The following is a 20,049-nucleotide window of genomic DNA, read 5'->3' as shown; positions in this document are numbered from 1 at the left end:
ATCCTATCATTTTGCCTTTTCATACTGTTCATGGGGTTCTCAAGGCAAGAATACTGAAGTGGTGGATCACATATTAGTCTTATATTTAATTTTTTGTGAAACCTTCATACTTTCATCTATAGTGTCTGTACCAATTGACAGTTGCACTAGCAGTACACAAGAGTTCTCCTTCTCCATATCTTCACTGGGTTTTTGTAGTTTCTTATCTTTTTAATGCTAGCCATTCCAACAGATGTGAGGTGATATTTCTTTGTGGTTTTAGTTTGCATTTTTCTAATGACTGGTGATGTTGAACATCTTTCCACATACACGTTGGGCTTTTGTGCATTTTTTGGAAAACGTACATTCTTTGGAAAAATGTCAGTTTAGGTCCTTTGCCTATTTTTAAATGTTTTTTTTTTTTTTGTCTTTTATAAAAACAACAGAATAAGGACATTGTAAAGTTTCTTGGTAATGTAGCACTGCTGCTGCTGCTAAGTCGCTTCAGTCATGTCCGACTCTGTGTGACCCCATAGAGGGCAGCCTACCAGGCTCCCCCATCTTTGGAATTCTCTCTCTCTCTCTCTTTTTTTTTTTTTTTGTCTATAGTTGCGTTTTTATTACCTTCATGTTCTGAAGCAGTTCATGACCACGAGTGCTTTGAGAACAGTTTTTACAATTAAAGCATTTCTTCAAGAAAAAAACAATCGTTCCTTCCAGAGCCAAGAAGCAGCCTCCCATCCCTCCCCTCCTGCGGGAACAGCCCCCGTGGGGACCCCACCCGGTACCCTAGAAACTCAGCAAAGCGGCCTCAGCCTCCCCGACCCGCTTCTTCAGCCTGGGCCAAGGGCAGCACACTGCTCGCAGGTCATACGATTTTGAGGTCCTTCAGGGCAGACTCCAGGCTCTTCACGTCCCAGATGCTCATGCCGCCGTCCATGCCGGTGGTGCAAAACTGCGAGCACTTGGCCTTTCCCCCACTCAGCACCGAGGTCTGGCTGATGCTGTTCTTGTGCAGCGAGTCCAGGCCGGCGCCTGCCGCCGCGCTGCCCTCAGAGCTCTCCTTCTTGTCGAGGTTCTGGAAGCACTCGCGGGCCGTGAGGCCGTGCTGCGAGCTCTGCTTGGGCACTTCCAGCCGCCCACCGAAGTTCAGCTTCCCTGCGGCGCTGTCGTAGGTGAAGAGCACCGGGAAGCAGTCGTGGCCCGCTGCCACCAGACTGTTCTCCGTGATGAAGGTGACGGCCAGCAGCGGCAGCGTTTCAGAGGCCAGAGTCGCGACGGCCATCTTCTTGTCAGCATCGGCCAGGCACACAGTGCTGTCATGGCTGACCCAGGCCACACGACTGCCGTTGGCCGAGAAGCAGACGCCGTGCACCCAGCCGCAGCTACTGCTGGATTCGAACATCATCAGCTCCCCGAACGGCATCTTGGAGCCCCACGGGGTGGGTGCTGGCCGCTCCTCTACCTCCTTGATGTAGGCTGAGAAGATCTGGCATTTGAAGTCACAGGAGCCGGCGGCCAGGAGCACGTTGTTGGGGTGCCAGTCCAGGCTGAGGACGGTGGAGCAGATGGGCTTCTTGATGTGCTTGCACACCCACCAGTCATTTTCCTGCTCAAAATAGCAGATGGAGGTGACACGGGAGCCACTGCCCACAGCGAACTTTTTCTCACTGGGGGCCCAGCGCACACAGCGAGCGGCGCGGTTGATGCGCAGGATGACAAGCGTGGGCTTCCACGTGCGGCCCTTCAGCGTCCACACATAGGCGTTGCGGTCTGTACCGCGTCACGATGCAGTTAGTCTCTGGGACCCAGTCAATGCCTGTCACCTGCCAGTTGTGCTCCTTGAGTTCGTGCTCCTGGACCCACTTGTTCCCGCTCTTCTCATAGATGTGCACCTCGTGGTTGTTGGGGCAGATGGCGATCTGGGTGCGGTCCTTGTTCCAGGCGTGACAGCTGATGGACTCCACCAGGAAGCTGTGATATGCCGTGGCTGCTTGACTCCTCGGGGCGCCGCGGCCGCGGACTCTGGGCGCCGCGCTGCACGGCCACTTCTGGAGTGGCCACACTGGAGTGGGGTGCCATTTCCTTCTCCAGTGAATGAAAGTGAAAAGTGAAAGGGAAGTAGCTCGGTCGTGTCCGACTCTAAGCGACCCCATAGACTGCAGCCTACCAGGCTCCTCCATCCATGGGATTTTCCAGACAAGAGTACTGGAGTGGGGTGCCATTGCCTTCTACTAAGACGTAAAACAATCTCTATTTGTCCCTATCTAACTTTATGCTCAAAAATGGGTTGATGTTTTGCTATATATAGTACTGTTTCTATTATGGAACTTGCAAAGATAAAGAAGAATCTGATACTATATCAACTGCCTACCATGTCACTGTAACTTAAAATGTGACAGTTAATGATTGGGGTAATGAAAAGCAAAAGGGGTGCTACCAGAGAATGTGAACACTTGAGAAGAGTCCTAAAAATGAATATCAGCAACTCAACAGAAGAGAACAGAATTTCAAAGAATGATAGATATATCTAGTATTGCAAAATTATGGAAATGCATGGTATTTTTCTGAAATTTTAAGCTATTTATTTATATATATGATGTGTATGCCATGTGTTGTTGGAGAGGGAACAATTGTTAGTATGGAGAGGTAGGAAGGATCAGTGAATGGAGGGCCTTCCTTTCAATACATAGAATTTAAATGCATAAAACAGAAAAAAAAAAGCAGTTATTCTGAAGGAGTATATTGAATTGGGGAGAGAATATGAAAGAGGCAGATTAATATAGTGTGCTGTGCTTAGTTGCTCAATCATGTCTGACTCTATTCAACTCCATGGACTGTAGTCAGTCAGGCTCCTCTGTCCATGGGGATTCCCCAGGCAAGAATACTGGAGTGGGTAGCATATCCCTTCTCCAGGGGATCTTTCTGACCCAGGAATTGAACCAGGGTCTCTTATATTGCAGGAAGATTCTTTACCAGCTAAGCTACCAGGGAAGCCCCAGATTAATATGGAGTGGTAGCTAAATGGATGTGAAAGTTAAAGGAAAAGATTGCCTATAATTATTTCAGTTGGGCAATAGAGTGATTTCTTTCAAGTTGTATCAGTGAAATCTCTGCTATTTCAATAATAGTATAAGTAAAATTTTGTAATTTTCTTTTTTCACTTAATAATCAATTTTGAATTCATTGCTATTACTGTAATAGCTTACATACTATTCTAGTAAGTGACTGTACTGTGTTTAATCTCTGCTTGACTGCTGCATATTTAATCTCTAGTTTTTCCTCTTAATAAAAGGAAAACATGCTCTTGCTAAACATCTTTATACTTTTTCTTCATTTTCCATTTTCCTTAACTCAAGGATGGTAAGTATCGGTATGAGAAAAAGAGTTATGAATAGTTTTTGGAGTCTTGAATTTCCTTATTTTCCCATAGTAAAATATAAAAATTACAGTTATCCCACAATCTCAGTTTTTATCTATTTTATACCTTTTTAAATTAAAATGACTGGCAGAAAAATTATTTTTGTTTCCTTAATGTCTACATAAGTAAGGTCATAAAATATCACTAGGATATAAAATAATGAATAATAATTATGCATACCTATATTATTAAAATTGGTTTTTGCACATGATTTTTTTAAGTTCAGTATTTCTGTGTTCTTAAGATACATACTGCAATTTTAAAGAATGTTGAATAGAATTTATAGAGGTTCTTCATGTAAAATTTAAACATTACATTCTTACTCCAAGTCCAGGTAAATCCATAGAGTCAAAAAACAAAAGTCTAATTATTGCTAGTGTATGCCAGCTCTAGATACCCTTTGGTATTGATTTTTTTTAAGACAATATATGATATATTCAGTGTTTCTGTCTTGGATGTTCAAGAGATTAAATGCTTTCGTCTTTCTTAACACAGATTAAATTTACACAGGAAAAACACCCTTGGGTATGGCTTTTTGCATATTTACCTACCTCAGAGGGTTTTTTTGTTTTTGTTTTATTATTAGAGTGAAAAAATTAGTAAAACATCTTTAGCTCCTTAGGGAAATAGAGCAATAAAAATGCAAAATAATAAATATGGATGATTTTACAAGGCTGCTTTATGAAGATGAAATATTCCTGTCCTACTACCTCTAGATAAATGAAATATATCATAGTGAAATAACAATATACATCATTTTATGTATTTGTTCCTAAATATCCATATCAGACAAGTCTATATATTATGAAAGCCAATATGAACACATTTAAACTCTGAAAAAGTTTAAATTAAATGATATGCTTCACTTAATCATAATTTTAAGGATAAACTTTAAAGAAAAATTTAAGTATCTTAAAGTAGAAAATGTCTACTAGAGGAGAATTCTGAACAATGATCTTCATGCATGAATAAAGAATGCTGCATGATTGTAGCTCTTTAAGTTCATCTCTGTTTGAAAAAGCATTACTAAATACCAACTTTATTCAGGTATGGTGTGTATTACTAAGACACAGAAGTTAATAACTCATATTTATTGGTTAATTCTTAATGAAAATAATGTATAGCTTATGATAGTGTTTTAAAACATATGATGGTTATATTTCTAGGTGTTTTAAAACTATCCTTAAAATCTTAAGGTTGATAATGTATGACAAAACTTTAAAGAAGATGTATTTTCTAATTGAGCATAATGAGAAGCTTCTGGGGCAAATAACTTGGCATCAGAGCCACAGATACCAAAATCAGAAACAAATTGGAGTTAAAATAACATTACAGCATTGAAACCAGAGAGGAGTATTGGGAAAGCTTGCAAACTTTCCTGTACCATAAACATTATAATGATTGAATGTCCTTACAAGGCCTTGGCTAAGAGGCCTACTGATCAAAAGCAAGTATAACAGAAAACAGTGGAGGCTGATTGCTTTCAGAATTAAAACTTTTTATATAGAGCAAAAAGAAAATTCACAAGTAGAAATGTAGGGTAAACATATTGAAATACTACAAATGCACTTATGATAGAGTAGGCTGAGACAAGAAAGACTGATTTAAAAAATACTATAGGCAAGCTAAGCAATGATAGCTATAAATTTTATGGATTCTTTAGCATTACTTGGAAATTTATTTGGTTAATTGATTTTTAAACATGATTTTTAAAGTAGATTTATGCAATTTATTAAATTGTTATTTTGGAGTACATAATTTTAAATATTAAAATAAAAAGAGTCCAATTACTTTAATTGACAAAAAATAAACAAGATTTTATATTTAAAATTTCCCATCTATTTTCTTACTCAAAGGAGAGTTATTATTAATCACCATGAGACTCTATGTTGTAGTGTTAAGTTGTGTTTAATTCTGCAGCCCGCCTGTCAGGCTCCTCTGTCCATGGGATTTCCCAGGCAAGAATACTAGAGTGGGTTGCCATTTCCTTCTCTAGGAGATCTTCCCAACCCAGTAATCAAACCCTTGTCTCCTGCATCTCCTGCATTGTAGGCAGATTCTTTACCTCTGAGCCACCAGGGAAATCTTATGAGACTCTATGAGTACAGTTAAATCATTTAGTGAAGTTGTGTCTCTTTGCAACCCCATGGACTGTAGCCCGCCAGGCTCCTCTGTCCATGGGATTTTCCAGGCAAGAATACTGGGGTGGGTTGCCATTTCCTTCTCCAGGGGATCTTCCTGACCCAGGAGTTGAACCCAGGTCTCCCATATTGCAGGCAGACTCTTCACCATCTGAGCCACCGGAAAACTAAATACACATCTCATTACAGGCTACACCTATGTACTTTTCTTAAAGGTGACTGGAACAGTATAATGGCAGTTAATTAGATATCACTTCATCTGAAAAATAAATAGAGTTCATTTAAAAATTATAGAGAAAATTGAATATGAGTTAATTTAAAATCTCCTTTACCAGGATTATTGTCACATGCTAGAAACTCTTGCAGGCTTGGTTTTTTCACTACAAATGAAGTATTTTCACAGCTAATGTCTGAAATTCCTCATGGGTCTAAAATTTTGGAGCATGACACATTTCTTCCCATGCAATGAGTCCATAAATTTTATACTCTGATCCCCAAAAAGGGAAAAATAATTAAAACATAATGTAAAATCTATATATTGCTTGCTTCCTTTCCTTATTATATAATTTGGGAAGCATACTGAATATGTCTCTGAGTAGAACCATCATTTATTTATGTTAAAATTTCCCTCAGCCTCTAATACCAATCAAACCATGAGTATATCTTGAACATTAACCATCCTCCTACCTCTTAATGCAAGTAAGTTATGAATTTATTGTCTTTGGAACTCAACAGGACTGATGCAGGTAATTGTCTCTGAAAATGTAAAATAGGCATAAATATAAGCTTTGAAGTATATTGATTAAAATGAAGCCTAATAATAAAAGAAATATTTATTTTGAATTTTAATGTGTGTCCCATCTATGTAAAGTTTACTTACAAATTATCTGAATTACTAAAAATAAACAGATAAATTAAAATTAAAATTAACAACTTTATACACCCATCTTATAATTCATGATACTTGGCAACATCTTATTTGCTAGCTTGTTACAGCAAGGTTATAAGAAGAAAAAAACCTTTTGTTATATCTATAGAAAGAATGAAGGGGCTTCCCAGGTGGCTCAGTGGTAAAGCATCCACCTGCAATGCAGGAGATGCAGATTTGATCCCTGGGTGGGGAAGATTTCATGGAGAAGGAAATGGCAACCCACTCCAGTATCTTGCCTAGGAAATCACATGGACAGAGGACTCTGGTAGGATACAGTCCACGGGGTTGTCAAAGAGTCAGACATGAAAAAACAGCAACAATAGAAAGAATGAAAGAAGAATGGGAGAGAGGAAAGGGAAGAGTGAGGATGGGAGGTGGGCATTTTAGTGAATCAACTTTAGAAATTCTCACACAGCTTAACTGAATGGATAATTTAAGCTCTCAAGGCCTCAGTTTCATTGTATTTGAAATGGAGAAACTAAGGAGTATTTATGTATTTTATGAAATTAAGTCTGTGAAATATCTTTGGGAAAATAGCAGTGTACAAAAGGAAAGTGTTAATTTTTAATTTCTTGAGGTTGAACAAATGGAAAGCTCAGAACAGAAGACAGAAGTCATACTGACTTGCAATCATCTGAGCTAATGTGTGGACAACTCAAATCAATATTGCGGCTTTGTCTGCTTGCAGAATAACTTTAAAGGTGACTTGTAAAGGGAATTGTCAAAACTCCCTCAACTGGAGCAGGAAATGATGAATGCTAGTAATAGCTGTCTAAAGGGAGCACATTCGATACCCTATTTAGTATAATACTCACTTTTTTCTTTGTGGTTTAAACTTATTAAGGTTTTAAATATCCTTTTTAACTACTCTAATAGGATCATTCAGGATACATTTTGCCACAGTTGAGAGATCTTTGACAATTCCCTCAGTCACATACCTTTAAAGGTTACCAGGCAGTTGCATTATAAACTCAAGACTTTAAAGATTTCTACCTTTCTTACTATTTATCTTATCGAAAGGATCATTTATTTAAAGAAATCATACAATTGTATCATCCTGCACTGTGGTTAGAGCTTTTGGCATTTTAAAAGATTTTTTTTTAAACATATGGGATATTTTGCTTAGGGGAAAGCTGCATTTGTTAGCTTTTTTTAAAACATATTTTCAATATTGTCAAAACATTACAAAATCATTAGGAGAGTCCCATGTTAAAGTCTTGTCAGACATTTCATTATAAACTTACATTAGGATTCTAGCTATTTTAAATCACCAACAGCTTCACCCAAGCACAATCTGTTAGTAAAGTTGAAATTTGTTTAGGGAGTGTTGTAAATGAATTGCTATAGTTGTGTCTCAAAGGTGTCAAAATGAATTTGCTGATAGAGTTCTGTGGAATTAGAATGGAACCATAAATCAGGGGAAGCTACTAATTTTCTAAGATTCAGTGACATACTGGGAATAAGGTAGTTTGTGGTCAATTCTTTTTTATTACAAAGTACTCCAACAAAGCAAAACAAGAGGAAGTTAAATATAATCACATTTGTCATCAAATCTACAAGTGTACTTCAGCTTTCAATTATTTGTATGGTATCTAAAGAAAATGCATAAACCTTATTTTGCTTTCCATTTGAATGCATTCACTTCAGTTGTTCAGTCCTGTCCGAACTTTTGCAACCACATGGACTTCAGCACGCCAGGCTTCCCTGTCCATCACCAACTTCCAGAGCTTACTCAGCCTCATGACCATTGAGTTAGTGATGCCATCCAACCATCTCATCCTCTGTCATCCCCTTCTTCTCCCACCTTCAATCTTTCCCAGCATCAAGGTTTTTTCTAGTGGGTTAGTTCTTCACATCAGGTGGCCAAAGTATCGGAGTTTCAGCTTCAGCATCAGTCCTTCCAATGAATATTCAGGATTGATTTCTTTTAGGATGGACTGGTTGGATCTTTTTGCAGTCCAAGGGACTCTCAAGAGTCTTCTCCAACACTGCAATTCAAAAGCATCAATTCTTCAGTGCTCAGCCTTTTTTATAGTCCAACTCTCACATCCATACATGACTACTGGAAAAACCATAGCCTTGACTAAACAGACCTTTGTTGGCAAAGTATGTCTCTGCTTTTTAATATACTGTCTAGGTAGACCATAGCTTTTCCTCTAAGGAGCAAGCATCTTTTAATTTCATGTCTGCAATCACCATCTACAGTGATTTTAGGCCCCAAAAAATTAAGTCTCTGTTTCCATTGTTTCTCTATCTATTTGCCATGAAGTGATTAGACTGGATGCCATGATCTTAGTTTTCTGAATGTTGAGTTTTAAGCCAACTTTTTCACTCTTCTCTTTCACTTTCATCAAGAGGCTCTTTAGTTCTTTGCTTTCTGCCATAAAGGTGGTATCATGTGCATATCTGAGGTTACTGATATTTCTCCCAGCAATCTTGATTCCAGCTTGTGCTTCATTTAGCCCAGCATTTCCCATGGTGTACTCCATATAAGTTAAATAAGCATTAGGTTTTACTTTATATCAGTGAGCTGAGCCAAAAGAATGAAACCACATGCTGTCCAGTAAATATAAATTTAATATTTTATCAGTTATCTTTGGGTAAAGTATGCAACTCTAAAATGAGAACAGCACATTTTCATGGTTTTGTAACAACAAAGGTTAGTGCTGTTAAATGTATTTTTATTATTTTGCATAAGCTCCATGTCCTATTCACTCCAGAACCTAAAGTAAAGAAGGAAATACTATTTAGGATCTATCTAAAGCTTTTGATATTTTGAAGTCAAAGGAAACATAAAAATGACAAACTATATGATAGCGCTTAAAGTTACATCCCATTTGGCAAGTAAGCCACTTGCCAAGCCAAAAGTCAGTGTGTGGAAGGATATATATATATTTTTTTTTTCATAAGGGCTGCATAGACAGAGATGGTAGGAAGGATCAATAAGTGTTTTGAACAAAAAATGACACTACCACAAAATATGTTGATGTTGTTGATTTAGCTGATGAGTTGTACCTAACTCTGTTGCAACCCCATGGAGTGTAGCCTCTGTCCATGGGATTTACCAGGCCAGAATATTGGAGTGGGTAGCCAATTCCTTCTCCAGGGAATGTTCCTGACCCAGGGATCAAACCCATGTCTCCTACATTAGCAGGCAGGTTCTTTACCACTGTGCCGCCAAGGAAGCCCACCACAAGATATAGAAAGTTATAAATTTACTGGTGAAATTGTAATGTTTTATCTCATAATGAAATGAAAAAGAGATTGGATATTAATTTGTAGATTAAGATTATGGAAATTTCCTTTTTTCCCTACTGGATTAGCTTTTTACCTTATGTTGCTGATTTAAGTTACTTCAAAATGTTATCTAAGGATTAATAAAAATTCATATATTCTCAGCTCTCTTTATTTTGTTTGTTGTGGTTTAATTACTAATTTGCGTCCCTGTCTTTGAGACCTTGTGCAGTGTAGCATGCCAGGCTCCTCTATCCATGGGATCTCCCAGGCAAAAAATTCGAGTGGTTTGCCATTTCCCTCTCTAGGGGATCTTTTTGACCCAGGGATTGAACCCACATCTCTTGCATTGGCACGCAGTTTCTGTATTACCACTGAGCCACCAGGGAAGCCCTTAATTTCTTTCAGTTCAGTTCAGTCACTCAATCATGTCCAATTCTTTGTGACCCCATGGACTGCAGTACACCAGGCTTCCCTGTCCATCACCAACTCCCAGAGTTTACTCAAACTCATGCCCATCGAGTCAGTGGTGTCATCCAACCATCTCATCTCTGTCATCCCCTTCTCCTCTCACCTTCAATCTTTCCCAGCATCTGGGGCTTTTCAAATGAGTCAGCTCTTTGCATCAGGTGGCCAATTTATTGGAGCTTCAGCTTCAACATCAGTCCTTACAATGAACATTCAGGACTGATCTCCTTTAGGATGGACTGGTTGGATCTCCTTGCAGTCCAAGGGACTCTCAAGAGTCTTCTCCAACACCACATTTCAAAAGCATCAATTCTTTGGAGTTCAGCTTTCTTTATAGTCCAACTCTCACATCCATACATGACTACTGGAAAAAACATAACCTTGGCTTAATTTCTTTACAATTATGTAAAAACTCTTCAGAATAATGAATTTTTCTGGACGTAAAAAAATTATAAAAGGCATTTCAATAGTAAGACAATTATTAGAAAAGCACTTTAATTTCAAGCTGGATTTATGTTCTAATTCTAATCTCAAATTCTTATAAAAGGATATATTATTAATTTAAAATGTAATGTTTGGACTGTAAATATATTAATATCAATTAGTAATTTATAAAGTCATTTCTATGTCATAAAAATGATGCCAGTTATGAATTATAAATTCAATTAATTGTGTAGGTATTTAGCATTTATGGGCTTCCCTGGTACACTTAGTGGTAAAGAATCTGCCTGCCAATGCAGGAGACCCAGGTTTGATCCCTGCATCGGGAAGATCCCCTGGAGAAGGAAATGGCAACTCACTCCAGGATTCTCGCCTGGGAAATCCCATGGGCAGTGGAGCTTGGCAGGCTGCAGTCTATGGGGTCACAAAAGAGTCAGACATGACTTAGTAACTAAGGAGGCTATGTTTATAAAATAAAGCAAAATAAAAACAGCATGGTCCAGAGAAATAAGAGAGAGATCTGATCTAACCACTCTATTTGAATTAATTTTAATTTCTGTGATGTCTAACAAATGTCTTAACTTCTCTTTCAGTTGTGTTGTTTGTAAAAAGGATATGATAAGGCTTTTTCAGGATTGCCTTGTAAGATACATGCTCAATAAAAAGTTTACCTCACTGTCTCCTTCATCTTTATGTGTGCCCCAGCAATAAAAGTAATTTTTTAATAAGGGTTATGGTATGGGGAGTGTATTTCTGTGAAATCCACATAAAGTCTGTAGAGAAGCATAGCCCAAGGATAGGCATTTGAGGGTGTGATTAAATTTATATTGGACACCTTTCAAGGAGAGTACAAAGGAGCATATTTTGTACCATCTCCCAAGAGGTAATACTGCTCAATATGAGTGTGAGATGAAGAGTGGGTAATAATACCTGAGCAGATGTGACAGCTGGACAAATGTGCAGCTCTTCTTTCCTCAAGTCAAGTTAAACAGTTACACTTATCATTTCTATGTACTATGTATTTTTCAAAATAGCACAAAAAAACAACATTCAAAATTGCAATTCAAAACCAAGTATCATTGCATTATCCACATATCTACCTGTTTATATTAGCACCCAGAGTCTACAATGCATTAAGAAATGGAATTCTAAGGTTCTGTTTACCTTTGATTACAATGTACGTTTTAAAAGATGGTGTAAAGATCTCTGTAGAACCTGCACCATTCTTATAGTATACTCATAATATCTTAAGAGTGTGTTTTTTTTTTTAATTGGGGCTTTTCATAAATTATTAGTACTTCCACAATAGTATGACATTTCTAAAAGGATGTACAATGAAAAAATCCAAATGACAGACCTTTATGAATTATCAACAATGATGATTCCTTGTTTTAGGGAAGAGACATAAGAATCATAATATCATTTGGTTCATCTTTCATTTAATTTTTGCAAGTATAGTAATCCAGTTATATTTTTTGACTCTCAGAACAAATGCATTGTCAAAGGTCTTCAAAATCTTTAAGCCTGCATAAAGTATTGGAAAAAAGATAATAATTCCAATGAAGCAGTAGAAATCCATTAATGTTTCTTAATAAGAGCAAGTTTAAAGAGGCCACTACTGTTAGTTCCCATCAGTGACTAATTTTACACTATTAATCATATCACAGTAAAAAAAAAAGTATGTATAAAGACCTACCAATGTTTGTTAGAGTTGAGGGTAGAACTCAAATCTCCTAAATCTTAGTGCAGCCCAGTCCAAGCTCTGCAAATGATTTCGTTATATTTGAAGTATAAGCAGATATCTATCATATACTTCAGTGATCTTTTTCCTCCACATGCTTTCACTGTTAATTAAGTTGTCAAGTTAAAGTCAACTGACTATATATTTTCTCTGAATTGTAAGAATATTGAACATTGTAGAGCTGAAAATCTTAATTAAGAAAAAATACTTTTACCTTTTCTAATGTGGTTCATTAATGTTCATTGAGTATATTTGTGTTTTAAAATTTTCAATGGTAATTATTCTTTTTAATGAATAGTGACATGTTAATATTTTGTGAAGAGACAGATAAAAGGCTCTTTAATTGATCTTGTAGGAAATATTCCTTTTGAAAATGACTATAGTAATATACAAAAGGCAATATTTGTTCTCTTGATTTTCTTCAAATTGGCAAGGCAAAATTTAATAATAAAATGCAAAGTTAAGCAGTAAAAAATTGAGGAAGTATTTTTTTCTAAGAAATAAACTTGATTGGATCATACCCTTAATCTTCTACTAGCAAAATATTGAGACATTGCTAGATATTTCTTAAAACATTTCAGGAAGGCAAAAGACAGATATGTGAGATAGAATGGGAAAAAATGAGAAAATATATGACAAATGGTACTTAAAATGTGTTTTGACACTTCATTTTTATGATAATAATGTGCCTTTATGCCTTTTACTTAATGTTATAATTGAAATTTAAACTGACATTCACCCATCTGCTGCTTATAAAAGACAGTCATCTGTCATTAATTTAAAGTTCTCAGGGTATTATTTAATTAGAGTTTTAAAATTAACACCAAGCAAGAAAAAAATTCCCAGTGTTTTTCTAAAATTTCTACTAGAATGGCACAATTATGTATCTATATTTATTCTTAATTGCTTCCTTTCTTAAGATTAAAAATTGTGGAATAAAAATGTTATTTGACTCTCAAATATAAAATCAATATGCCACCAAAAGACATATATTCTGATTAATTTTTAAACAATAAGCATAACTATTTTCAACTATTTAAGTTTTCTTTTAGTTTGCACTTGGGGATATGTTTTCTGAAAATTCAAAGAAACTAAGAACGGTATCATATGCTAATGCTTCATTTAAGAATAATCTTATGTACTTCATTTTTATTTTGCCTCATGCTTTAATATTTATGTCAAAGTAAAACTGGATTATATTTAGAGTTTAATTTGAAAAACTGTTTTCAATATGGAATTAAAATTTTCCTAATTTGGTGATAGACAGGGAAACCTGGCATGCTGCAGTCCATGAGGTCACAAAGAGTTAGACAGGACTGAGCAACTGAACTGAAGTCCTGCCAGCCTGAGTATTTTAAAGTCAGAGTAACAGTTAAGCTGTAACAAACCAAGATAGCATATTAAAAAGCTGAGACATCACTTTGCCAACAAAGATCTGTCTAGTCAAAGCTATGGTTTTTCTAGTAGTCATGTATGGATGTGAGAGCTGGACCATACAAAAGGCTGAGTGCCAAAGAATTGATGCTTTCAAATTGTGGTGCTAGAGAAGACCGTTGAGAGGCTTTTGGGCAGCAAGGAGATCCAAGCAGTCCATCCTAAAGGAGATCAACCCTGAATATTTATTGCAAGGACAGGTGCTGAAGCTGATGCACCAATACTTTGGCCACCTGATGTGAAGAGCCAACTCACTGGAAAAGACCCTGATCCTAGGAAAGATTAAAGGCAGGGGAAGTGGACAACAGAGGATGAGATGGTTAGATGGCATCACCAACTCAGTGGACATGAGTTTGAGCAAACTCCAGAAGATAGTGAAGGACAGGGAAGAGAGGAGTGCTGCAATCCATGGGGTCACAAAGACTCAGACACAACTTAGTGACTGAACAACATATGGATAACCAACTCCTACAATTTACCATTGCAATTAGAGGACTCCAGTATGATAGTGGATTGAAATTGAAAGAGCTGCAAGGAATAAGCTATACTTAAAGAGGAAGTTTTAGGAAAATCTAAAGACAACAGGGGTCTCAGAGTGATTTAAAGTTTCTAACATCTATTGGTGTAGCAGATACTGAGCTGAGCCCAAGCCCTTGACAGATTAACATAAATCTCAAACTAAAAACATATTTATTTTGGTTACTGTTACCAATTCATTATGTCCAGACTTCAATATTAATTATAAGGCATGTTAAAAGTCAAGAGCAAGTACAGTTTAGAGGGCCGAAGTAAAGAGATATGGTATGGATTTGGGAATTATCAGACAGGGAAGTTAAAATTACAATGACAATATGATAGATTTATAATTTAAAACGTGGACACCATGCAGAACAGAAGGGTAGTATACATAGAGAGATAAAAACTCTTAAAAAGAATAAAAATGGAAACACTAGGAATCAAAAACACATTCACAGAATTTTTTTTAATGTCTTTTATAGATAAGAAAGCCTATAGATAAGAAAGCCTTCTTCAGCAATCAATGCAAAGAAATAGAGGAAAACAACAGAATGGGAAAGATTAGAGATCTCTTCAAGAAAATCAGAGATACCAAAGGAACATTTCATGCAAAGACGGGCTCGATAAAGGACAGAAATGGTATGGACTTAACAGAAGCAGAAAATATTAAGAAAAGATGGCAAGAATACACAGAAGAACTGTACAAAAAAGATCTTCACAACCCAGATAATCACAATGGTGTGATCACTGACCTAGAGCCAGACATCCTGGAATGTGAAGTCAAGTGGGCCTTAGAAAGCATCACTACGAACAAAGCTAGTGGAGGTGATGGAATTCCAGTTGAGCTATTCCAAATCCTGAAAGATGATGCTGTGAAAGTGCTGCACTCAATATGCCAGCAAATGTGGAAAACTCAGCAGTGGCCACAGGACTGGAAAAGGGCAGTTTTCATTCCAATCCCAAAGAAAGGCAATGGCAAAGAATGCTCAAACTACCGCACAATTGCACTCATCTCACATGCTAGTAAAGTAATGCTCAAAATTCTCCAAGCCAGGCTTCAGCAATATGTGAACCGTGAAATTCCTGATGTTCAAGCTGGTTTTAGAAAAGGAAGAGGAACCAGAGATCAAATTGCCAACATCCGCGGGATCATCGAAAAAGCAAGAGAATTCCAGAAAAATATCTATTTCTGCTTTATTGGCTATGCCAAAGCCTTTGACTGTGTGGATCACAAGAAACTGTGGAAAATTCTGAAAGAGATGGGAATACCAGACCACCTGATCTGCCTCTTGAGAAATTTATATGCAGGTCAGGAAGCAACAGTTAGAACTGGACATGGAACAACAGACTGGTTCCAAATAGGAAAAGGAGTTCGTCAAGGCTGTATATTGTCACCCTGTTTATTTAACTTATATGCAGAGTACATCATGAGAAACGCTGGACTGGAAGAAATACAAGCTGGAATCAAGATTGCCGGGAGAAATATCAATAACCTCAGATATGCAGATGACACCACCCTTATGGCAGAAAGTGAAGAGGAACTGAAAAGCCTCTTGATGAAAGTGAAAGTAGAGAGTGAAAAAGTTGGCTTAAAGGTCAACATTCAGAATACGAAGATCATGGCATCTGGTCCCATCACTTCATGGGAAATAGATGGGGAAACAGTGGAAACAGTGTCAGACTTTATTTTTCTGGGCTCCAAAATCACTGCAGATGGTGACTGCAGCCATGAAATTAAAAGAGGCTTACTCCTTGGAAGGAAAGTTATGACCAACCTAGATAGCATATTCAAAAGCAGAGACATTACTTTGCCAACAAAGGTTCATCTAGTCAACAGGCTATGGTTTTTCCTGTGGTCATGTATGGATGTGAGAGTTGGACTGTGAAGAAGGCTGAGTGCGGAAGAATTGATGCTTTTGAACTGTGGTGTTGAGAAGACTCTTGAGATTCCCTTGCACTGCAAGGAGATCCAACCAGTCCATTCTGAAGGAGATCAGCCCTGGGATTTCTTTGGAAGGAATGATGCTGAAGCTGAAACTCCAGTACTTTGGCCACCTCATGTGAAGAGTTGACTCATTGGAAAAGACTCTGATGCTGGGAGGGATTGAGGGCAGGAGGAGAAGGGGACAACAGAGGATGAGATGGCTGGATGGCATCACTGACCTGATGGACGTGAGTCTGGGCAAACTCCGGGAGTTGGTGATGGACAGGGAGGCCTGGCATGTTGCAATTCATGGGGTCGCAAAGAGTCGGACACAACTGAGCGACTGATCTGATCTGATAGGCTCATCAGTGGATGAAATGGCCCTGCAAAGAATCAGTGAGGTTGAAGATATATCAATAGAAACTAGCCAAAAAAATGTAAAAGAAAAAAAATGTGGAGCCTCCATCTTTGGAATAGTAAGGAGAAGAGGTTAATGTTCAGAAGAAAATAATTAAAGTAATAACATCAGAGAATATTCCAAAGTTAATGGCAGACCCCAAACCACAGATCCAAAAACCTCAGAAAACACTAAGCTGGGTAAATGTCAAACAAAAGGTGTTCTGGTTAACCTCAGAAAACAAAAGACAATAGGAAAATCTTGAAAGAGCCCAGATTATAAAAGTACAATTTCAATAGAGGAAAATACATAAGAATTTATATAGAATTTTCATCAGAAATCATACAAGCAAGGAAGGAGTAGAATGAAATATTTAAATATGTAATAATAATTTTTAAAAAATCCTGCAAACCAAGAATTCTTTATATGCCAAAATTATACTTTAATTACTCAGCCATTAAAAAGAATACATTTGAATCAGTTCTAATGAGGTGGATGAAACTGGAGCCTATTATACAGAGTGAAGTAAGCCAGAAACAAAAACACCAATACAGTATACTAACGCATATATATGGAATTTAGAAAGATGGTAACAATAACCCTGTGTACGAGACAGCAAAAGAGACACTGATGTATATAACAGTCTTATGGACTCTGTTGGAGAGGGAGAGGGTGGGGAGATTTGGGAGAATGGCATTGAAACATGTATAATATCATGTATGAAACGAGTTGCCAGTCCAGGTTCGATGCACGATACTGGATGCTTGGGGCTGGTGCACTGGGACGACCCAGAGGGATGGTATGGGGAGGGAGGAGGGAGGAGGGTTCAGGATGGGGAACACAGGTATACCTGTGGCAGATTCATTTCGATATTTGGCAAAACCAATACAATATTGTAAAGTTTTAAAATAAAATTAAAAAATTAAAAAAACAATGAATATGTATCGCTTGCACAATTAGATAAAAAAAGAACTAATAAAGATGTATGTTATAAAAAAATTAAAAAATAAAGTGAAGGAAAATAATTTTTTTTTTCAGACAAGGAAATCCAGAGGAGTTCATTACCACCAGACATATCCTGGAATAAATGTTAAAAGAAGTTCTTCAGGGAGAAGGAAAATTTTATAGATCAGAAACACAGATCTATATAAGAAAAGAAACATTTTTCAGAGAATGGGTAAATGAAAGCAAAGTATTTTATGATTCTTATTTTAAAGCAACCCATTCCAGTATTCTTTCCTGGGAAATCCCATGAACAGAGGAACCTGGCAAGCTCTAGTCCATGGGATCACGAAGAGTCAGACACAACTTAGCAACTAAACAAAATAGATTAGGTGATTGTAGCATACAGGGAAATAAACCATAGAAACATTATAAGGGATAGGAAGGAGGAATTGAGAATACTCAGTTATAAGTTACCTATATGACTCATAAAACAGTTTAGTGTTGTTTGAAAATGGACATTGATTAGTTGTTTATATATTGAAACCAGGACAACCACTAAAATTATATGAATAAATATAATTGATATGACAAGATAAGAGCTAAAATGGACATCAAATGTTGATGGTCATTTGACTTTGTTCCTCTTTTGCAAAGTTGTTTTAACTGCTCTAATTCTTTTGCATTTCCATATCAATTTTTGAATAAGCTTGTTAAAAAAAAAAAAAAAAACTATGATTTTTTTTTTTTTAAAAACTTTTTAATTGAAGGATAATTGCTTTACAATGTTGTGTTGATTTCTGCTGTACAACAACACAAATAAGTCATAACTATATACATATATATATATATATATATATATATATATATCCCCTCCTTCTTGAGCCTTCCTCCTACCTCTTTCCTGTCCCAACTTTCTAGGTCATTCAGAGTGCCAAGCTGCTGGGTTTCCTGTGTTATATAGCAGCGTCCCACTAACTATGTATTTTACATATGGTAGTGTATATATGTGATGCTACTTCCCTGGTGGCTCAGAGGATAAAGCGTCTGCCTGCAATGCAGGAGACCCGGGTTCAATCCCTGGGTTGGGAAGATCCCCTGGAGAAGGAAATGGCAACACATTCCAGTATTCTTGCCTGGAGAATCCCATGAACAGAGGAGCCTGGCAGGCTACAGTCCACGGGGTCGCAAAGAGTCGGACACGACTGAGAGACTTCACACACACTTTCTCAATTTGCCCCACCCTCTCCTTTCCCCACTGTGTCCACAAGTCCATTCTCTACATCTGCATCTCTAATTCCTGCCCAACAAATAAGCTCATCTGTACCATTTTTCTAGATTCCATACATATCATCAATATGCAGTATTCTTTTTTCTCTTTCTGATTTGCTTCATTGTGTATTAGAGGTTTTCGATTCATCCACCTCAGTTCAGCTGATTCACATTTGTTCCTTTTGGTGGCTGAACAACATTCTATTGTCTATTTGTACCACAGCTTTATCCATTCACCTGTTGATGGACATCTAAGTTGCTTCCAAGTCATAGTTATTATAAATAGTGCTTCAGTGAATATTGGGTACGTATGTCTTTTTGAATTATGTTTTTTGAAGGTTATATGCCCTGTAGTGGGATTGCTGAGTTATATGATTGCTTCCCAGGTGTCTCAGTGGTAAAGAATCTGACTGCTAGTACAGGAGCTGTAGGAGACGTGAGTGTGACCCCTGGGTTAGGAAGATTCCCCTGGGGGAAGAATGGCAGCCCATTCCAGTATTCTTGCCTGGAGCGTCCTATGGACAGAGGCACTCAGCAGGCTACAGTCCATGGGATCACAGAGTCAGACACAACTGAGAATGCACAGGGCTTACGATAGCTTTATTCCTAGTGTTTTAAGGAATCTCCATATGATTCTCCCTAGTGGCTGTATCAGCTTACATTCCCACCAAGAATGCCAGAGGGCTCCCTTTTCTCCACATCCTCTCCAGCATTTACTGTTGTAGATTTTTTGATGATGGCCATTTTGACCAGTGTGAGGTGATACCTCATGTAAAACTGATTTTGATTTGTCATATGTACATTGAATCTTTGAGGAAATTTGAAGTCTTAACAATATTGGAAGTACAGTTCTGATAGAATTTTTCCAAGAACTGTAAGCTTCTTATAGATGCTGTTTTTTAGTTTGGATTATTGATGACATTTTCTCCTTTTCTCCATTTGCTGACAGCTTTTATTTTGAATTGGTATCTGATTCTCTCCAGCCCTGGTCTCATATCTATCAAAATTATCATGTAGGTTTTTTATTTATTCTATTAATAAAGTATGAAATAATAATCAGGTCTGATCTAGGGTGAGTCATGTGTAGCACTTGGGTTCAAATTTTAAGGAGATACTCAGTCTCAGGAGCATGAGATTATGGGTGCTTCTAAAATTTACATGCTAGACTTCACACTTAACTCACTTAGTCCCAACCCTGATATTGACTT

At 37.3% G+C, this 20,049-nt stretch overlaps 1 pseudogene; it reads right to left on the bottom strand.

Annotated features, from left to right (window-relative positions):
* Positions 1-594: 594 nt before the first annotated feature.
* Positions 595-20,049, bottom strand: part of LOC102271472 (actin-related protein 2/3 complex subunit 1B pseudogene) — a 72,452-nt pseudogene continuing 52,997 nt past the window's right edge.

Source organism: Bos mutus, chromosome 12 (assembly GCF_027580195.1).
Source record: "Bos mutus isolate GX-2022 chromosome 12, NWIPB_WYAK_1.1, whole genome shotgun sequence".
In the NCBI taxonomy this organism is placed as follows: domain Eukaryota; kingdom Metazoa; phylum Chordata; class Mammalia; order Artiodactyla; family Bovidae; genus Bos; species Bos mutus.
Note: the sequence above shows the minus strand (reverse complement) of the source record. Positions and strands in the feature narration are given on the sequence as shown.